The sequence below is a fragment of the Miscanthus floridulus genome, chromosome 6 (assembly GCF_019320115.1).
Source record: "Miscanthus floridulus cultivar M001 chromosome 6, ASM1932011v1, whole genome shotgun sequence".
Taxonomy (NCBI): domain Eukaryota; kingdom Viridiplantae; phylum Streptophyta; class Magnoliopsida; order Poales; family Poaceae; genus Miscanthus; species Miscanthus floridulus.
The window spans coordinates 32,024,523-32,029,879 of NC_089585.1; the positions used below are offsets into that span (position 1 = coordinate 32,024,523).

At 40.9% G+C, this 5,357-nt stretch overlaps 1 long non-coding RNA gene across 1 annotated transcript; it reads right to left on the reverse strand.

The window, feature by feature from the left end:
• Positions 1–3,826: 3,826 nt before the first annotated feature.
• LOC136458025 (uncharacterized) lies at positions 3,827–4,857 on the reverse strand. Its single transcript, XR_010759864.1, has 3 exons — positions 4,800–4,857; positions 4,065–4,229; positions 3,827–3,930 (listed from the first exon to the last, which is right to left on the reverse strand). It is a non-coding gene; the product is annotated as an uncharacterized lncRNA (long non-coding RNA).
• Positions 4,858–5,357: the final 500 nt, after the last annotated feature.

Sequence of the window (5,357 nt, forward strand, 5' to 3'; positions counted from 1 at the left end):
AACACGGTTCCACTCCATGAATTGTTGCACTTGTCTATGACCCTAGGTGTCAACCACCCATAGTCATTCACCCGGTTTCTCCAGTCCCTCAGTCCAAGCCCCAACATCTGTCCTTCACCACTCTTAGTCCATCGGCACAAACCCGCTTGACCTTCACCTTCGCCGTCGACCACCATCTCCAAGCTCCACACCTACGCACCACAAGCCAAGACACATGTTGCACAACTCAAACTCTTGCCTCGGTTAGTTCAACAACTCAACCCAAAGCGCTACTCATGTTGACAAGAACTCATCACGAACTGAACCACATGGGTACATATCAACCATGTGTTCGCACTATTTTTATGTACACTCCCTATTTAAGTACTGCTCCCTCCATTCTAAATTATAAGACGTTTGACCTTTTTAGATACATTGTTTTATTATATATATCTATAGATTATGTATATCTAAATGCATACCAAAATGATATATTAAAAAATGAAACAACTTATGATTTGGAAACCAAGGCAATCGGCCAAAATAGAGGGAGTACTACCCAAACAGCGAGAATTCACCACTTGAACTGAACCATGAAAAAGCAGCATATAACATCTCAAATAGTGGTAACCCGCCATTTAGTTAGATTATACTCCCTCCGCCCCAAATTGTAAATTGTTTAGGTATTTCTAGCTAAATATATACCTTTTGTTATGTATCTAAACATAACATATATTTAGATACATAGCAAAATTTATGCACCTCAAAAAACCAAAATGACTTACAATTATAGACATAAAAATGTTGCATGCATATCACTTGCCACAATTCCAAAACAAAAGAAAAATAATCATTTTTTGTCCTTCTAAGATTGTTTCTCTTCCTTAGGGATGGGAATGGGATGGGTCGATCTATTGGCTAGCTGGCCTGATTCACAAAAGTAAGGTTAATGGGTCATAGGGCCGGCTTCAAGGTCTAGAAATGGATCGATATGCCATAACCTACTGACCTAATGGGTAAGGTGGGTCAATCTAATCATCACATAAACATAACGACCTTCATTTTGATTGGTCACTTTTATTCATTTTTTCAAATAAAACAATCGGTCATATCATGTAAACATGTCTATGCTTGGAAGGAGACTTAGGAATATCATATTTTAGAAGTGCAAATAGATAAAACTAAAATCATGGTTCACTTGTTTTTTTTAATTTGATATATTGATAATAACATTAATGTGCTACCATGATATTTTTTTTAATCTTGTATCTCATCTTTTTTTGGGAGTGTTGATGGTATTTATAGCCCATGATACATAAATATATTTGGGCCAATCCATTTTGTCCATTGAGCCAGAGAGGCCATAGTCTTTAGGTGAAATGGTCAACAAATGACTCCTAAAATTAGCCTTGAGGCCACGAGACCAGAGTTGGGTCAGCCTATTCCCATCCATACTCTTCATCCCCAGCCCCTCATCACTCTACTGCCTTCACTTGTCTCATTCTGTTACCATTCTTCATCTTCAAGCAGTAGGAAATATCACAACCATTCTACTTCATGATATATGTTCACTCAAATAGCGTGTGTTTGGTTTGTGAAACGAGGTAGTGAAAGCCCTATGTTTGGTTTTGGTAATTGAGATAACTAGTGGACTAACCTTTTGCTAAGTGTGTGATTAAACTAGGTTGAGTACACACCAAGATGGTGAGCAAGGCTTGGAGATGGACGAAGGGTGATCAATCCAATTGGAGCAAGCTCACACTTGGAAAAGAAGAAAGAGAAAAATAAAACCTTATGAAGTGAAGGCAAATGTATAAGCTAGGGATTTTGTTTTACTGACCAAGACACAATAGAGTGTGTGGTCAGGTTTAGGATAGATAGTTGTACTATTAAAAGGGAAGCTCGAAATAGCAAATATGGCTAACTAGTGCCACTAGGTGTTAATTTACATGTATTTGCAGTAGACCTAGTGACGAGGTGAGTAGCAAGCGAAAATGTTTTTGAAACATTTTGAAAAATGCTAACTCAGTGCTTAGATGTTTGGCAAAACATTTGAGAGTTAGCATGGTTGCAAAGTGGGAGAAAAGAGGTGTTAGCTGTGCATTTCTGCACTCATCGGAGGCGTCCGCTATGCCACTGGAGTGCCCAACCGGATGCCTCAGGTAGTGCCCCTAACCTTAGTAAAGTTTTAGCCGAGCATGTTGCCTTCCGATGTGCACCAGATGTGCACCACCGGAGGCATCCAGTGCAGCCTTGATGGAGCGTGGGGAATTCGAATGGGCCACCGGAGTTGTCTGGTGCGAGCACCGGGGCCACTCTTCCACAAAGCATGTTCCGGTCACTTTAGGGTGTTGTACTGATCGAAGGTGTCTGGTATATGCACCGGACGTGTACACCTAATTCCTGACAAGGGCTACGGCTAGTTTTCTAGCCATTGGAAACTAGTCATTAGGGGTGTCCGGTGCTACTATCTGGTGGCCATCAAACATGTATGCTGCCTTCGCAGCAGGCAGCACAAGTGGGTAATGATTGGATTGTTTGGTGGGTTTTAAATAGACCTTGTGGTCGGCCTTAGTCACTCTTTTGGACCTGCCAACACTTGTGCACACCCTATAAGAGTTGAGCAACACACTCCACTCACTTGCATCCATTCGATTCACATTTGGGTGAGGTTGGAGAGCCTCTAGTACATTTGCATCATTGATTTGCATCTTGTTGCACTAGTTGAGCATGGTGGCTATTGGAGATCTTGTTACTCTTGGTGATTGTCGTCACCTAGCCAACTTGGAGTTGGAGGGATCGTTTAGGGGCTATTGGTTATTGTTGCTGCCTCCGATCAACCTTTGAAAGGGGTTCTTCTGCTCGTCCCCGTGGGAGATCACGAAGAGCAGCTTCAGTGGAATGCTTGTGGCTAGTTGGAGTGCACCACTTGATTGATTCTTGCGACATCCAAGTTGAGGGTCTAGCTTGTCACACTAGTTAGCACATGAATCATCATTTGGGAACTCGCCACAACATGGACATAGGTTGCCGGCAAGCAACTGAACGGAGATAAATCCTGTGTTTATCTCTTACCCTTGTTGGTTTGCATACTACACACTTACTCTTTACATTCATATCTTGTGCCTGTTTGTGCAGTAGTTGCTTGTGTAGCAAGCTAGAGTAGTGTAGTTCTAGTTATTAGTTGTTTTTGTTAATAGCTCTCTAATGTAGCTAGTGTCCCGAGTAGCTTGTGTGCTATTGTGCTCTAGAGTAGAAACCAAATCTACTAGAATTGTGTAGGGGCTTGCATTTGGTGAGAAATAGAGCTAGTGCGAAGTAGAGGCTTGTAGGGCTTATTATTGTACTAATCACCTTTGCACTAATGTTGTGAAGTTTGTAGGAAATTTTTACGGCTATTTACCCCCGCTCTAGCCATCTAGATCCTTTCAGGCAGTTCATCATCATCTTCCTCTTTTAACTTTTTTTGTTTTGTTTGTTTAATGGAATGGGTTGATACATCACCACCTCATTCCTCACAATCTAATAACTAGTACCGGTACGAGGAATAAAATCATCCCATTAAATTTGAGAGATGGACTCATGAGATCACCTCATCTAGAATATATTAATTTCCCAAACCAAACAATGACAATAAAAATGTTCGACATTTTCAGCCACCTGAACCTACTAGGAATCATGTTAAACTAGTAGAAAGCGCGTGCCCTCCCGGGCGTACGCAAGTGTGTCGTTGTTAAGCTCATAATGGTTTAATTTAAGAGACAACCTAGCAGCCAAAAAAACCCTACACATTTCACAAGCACAAGATAAACTATGAGTAGATTACATGTCTTATATAGATGTGGCAGCTAACGCAATATACATTATAGGTGAAGAGTCTATAAGTATGGAGTGTATAATGTGTACATCTTGCTCTTGAGTGGCTGCCACCTGTATCTGTTTGTGCAACCTCTATCAGGAAAATAACCTGGTTGTTAGTAATGGAAAGAAGAGGTCGCTAAAGCAAAAGTTAGAAAAAACAACAAGAGACATCATCCCAACCCAGTAGTGCATTAATCTATTTGAGATTGAGAAGCATCACATACCGAATCATCAGTTCATAGTAGATGCACTTTAGTTGTAGGAGGGCATATTGTCACCATCCTCTGTTTTTTTTGCTTTGATGGATGTGCGTCAAAAAATGTAGTACTGATCTTCATAGATAAAATTTGTGCCCGGGCATGACCTTGATGATGTAGGAATAGGCAGACCTATGACCACGATAATGGTAAGCTTTCTATGAATCAGCATCTAAGTAAGAATAAGAAGTATTAACATAAGAGCCAAATGTCTCTGCCTGATAAATAGGTTGTTAGTCCATTGTGTTCTGAATCATAGTGACAATGGCTTGTAATAAACAGAAGCGACAATAATATAAGTGCATAGCTAGTGAACAAAACAGTAGAAAGTGGCATAGTCCATGTTCCTGTCTATGTGATTATCAATTTATATTATAAGGAGACAAATAGACAAAGATTAGCTGTGATTTTCCAAAAAATGATTAGTGCTTTGGTAAGCGAGTGTGATGGCAATGATATTACAAAAAGCTACAGGTCGATTGCTAGTATTCCTTAGAGATCGAAGAACTAAACCCAGCCTTGGCATGATACTGTACACTACAATTTGTCTCTAATTTTAGAACAAATCTGAGAACTTATCGCACAATTTTGTTCTGGCATGGCACACTGAATTACAAAAATATTAGAACCTGTCACACCACGTTTGAGCATTAGTCACAATTAAATCGCACAATGGAAGTGCCACATTCAGTACGGTCTCACCATTTATCCTTTTGGGCGTAGCTGGTTGTCGTCCCTCAACAATTCCTTGATGACCGCAATAAATCTACGTGCCTATAAAGCAAAAGGAAAAAGATATTTAAATGCGAGGAATGTTCATGGTTGTAAAACTTTTGTTCTAGAAGATATCACTTGATGGACTGTAAGACAATGTTGTAGAATTTAGTATTACAAAAACCAACAAAGTAGCAACACATGTCTTAACACACCTAGCGCACTGTGAAAGATAGATAGGAACTGCTACTAATGTGATAGATTAGATTTTGTAGCTAGATTATTTCATCGACAAACAATACCTATGTCCAAAGGGGAAAACCCCATACCTTGCTGTCGACCTATACCGGAGCGTTGCTCCCATACCTTGCTGTCAGCCTGCATTTGGGTCGCTGGTCCTTGGTTGCTTGTATCCCTGTGTGCATGCGTGTCTGTCTCTATTGTTTCACGGAGGGGGAGGGGATAGCCGCCAGTGGGCAGCAGCGGCAACCGCTGTGATGGCTGGGACCTACCTAGGCAGCCACACCGGGGTGCGCCCGTGCAGGT